This window comes from Otolemur garnettii, unplaced genomic scaffold (assembly GCF_000181295.1).
Source record: "Otolemur garnettii isolate 467f Iridium unplaced genomic scaffold, OtoGar3 scaffold00031, whole genome shotgun sequence".
Taxonomy (NCBI): Eukaryota; Metazoa; Chordata; class Mammalia; order Primates; family Galagidae; genus Otolemur; species Otolemur garnettii.
Window position 1 is genome coordinate 815,535 of NW_003852426.1, and position 1,788 is coordinate 817,322.

Consider the following 1,788-nt stretch of genomic DNA (forward strand, 5'->3'; position numbering starts at 1 on the left):
AGCCATCATTGTTGTTTGGCGGGCCCGGGCTGGGGATTCGAACCTGCCACCTTAGGTGTATGTGGCTGGCGCCTTAGCCGCTTGAGCCACAGGCACTGAGCCAGATTTTTTTTTTGTACTTAGTGAAATTGATTTCTTTTTTTAAAATAAGATTTTTAATGTTATTTTTTATTTTTTTGGTGGAGGTATCAGGGAATGAACCTGGGGCCTCATACAAGCATCAAGATTTTTAGGCTTGGTGCCTGTGACTCAAGTGGTTAGGGTGCCAGCCATGTGCACCTAGGGTTGCGGGTTTGAATCCAGCCTGGGCCACCAAACAACAATGATGGCTGCAACCAAAAAAAAATAGCTGGGCATTGTGGCGGGCGCCTGTGGTCCCAGCTTACTTGGGAGGCTGAGGCAGGCGACTCGCTTGAGCCCAGGAGCTGGAGGTTGCTGTGAGCTGGGACAGCACTTTACCAGGGGGACAGCTTGAGGCTCTGTCTCAAAAAAAAAAAAATGATTTTAAAGTTCCCCAGTGATCTAATACATAGCAAAGTCTAAGAACTATTAGTTCAAACAAATGTTTAAGCTTTGGAAAAATAAAAAGCTTTGGGGTTGGACACACCTGTAATCCTAACACTCTGGGAGGCTGAAGTGGGTGGATCACCTGAGCCCAGGAGTTTGACACAAGCCTGAGCAAGAATGAGACCTTGTCTCTAAAAAAAAAAAAGGGCGGTGGCTGTGGCTTAGTGAGCAGGGCACTGGCCCCATATACTGAGGGTGGTGGGTTCAAACCCAGCCCTGGCCAAACTGCAACAAGAAAATAGCAGGGCATTGCAGCGGGCGCCTGTAGTCCCAGCTACTTGGGAGACTGAGATGAGAAGCGCCTAAGCCCAAGAGCTGGAGGTTGCTGTGAGCTATGATGCCACACACTCTACCGAGGGTGACAAAAGTGAGACTCTGTCGCTTAAAAAAAAAAAAAATAGCTGGGTGTTGCGGCAGGCACGTGTAGTTACAGCTACTTGGGAGGCTGAGGCAAGAGCATCACTTGAGCCCAAGAGTTTGAGGTTCCTGTGAGCTATGACACCACAGCACTCTAGTCTGGGCAACAAAGTGAGACTCTGTCTCCAAAAAAAAAGTTTTGGGGGCAGCACCTGTAGTTCAGTGGGTGGGGTGCTGGCCACATGCACTAAAGCTGGCTGGTTCGAACCTGGCCTGGGCCAGCTAAAACCACAACCGCAACAACAAAATATAACCGGCTCGGCGCCAGCTACATACACCTGAGCTGGCGGGTTCAAATCCAGCCCAGGCCTGCCAAACAACAATGATGGCTGCAACCAAAAAATAGCCAAACATTATGGTGGGCACCTGTAATCCTAGCTACTTGGGAGGTGGAGGCAGGAGAATCGCTTGAGCCTAGGAGTTAGAGACTGCTGTGAGCTGTGATGCCACAGTACTCTATCCGGGGTGACTGCTTGAGATTCTGTCTCAAAAAAAATAAAGTTTTGTAGCCCAGCACCTGTAACACAGTGTTTACAGCGCCAGCCAAATACATCGAGCCTGGTGGGTTTGAACCCAACCCAGGCCAGCTAGACAACAATGACAACTGCAAGAAAAAATAGCCAGGCATTTTGGTGGGTACCTGTAGTCCCAGCTACTTGGGAGGCTGAGGCAAGAGAATCGCTTAAGCCCAAGAGTTTGAGGTTGCTGTGAGCTGTGATGCCACAGCTCTCTACCCAGGGCAACACAGTGAGACTCTCAAAAAAAAAAAAAGAGGCTCAGCGCCTGTGGCTCAAGCGGCTAAGG

General features: G+C 49.6%; 1 protein-coding gene across 4 annotated transcripts in view; it reads left to right on the forward strand.

Annotated features, from left to right (window-relative positions):
- The window catches only part of CUNH6orf136 (chromosome unknown C6orf136 homolog), a 9,564-nt gene that overhangs the window by 6,611 nt on the left and 1,165 nt on the right, over positions 1–1,788 (forward strand). The gene's annotated exons all lie outside the window — the stretch shown is intronic.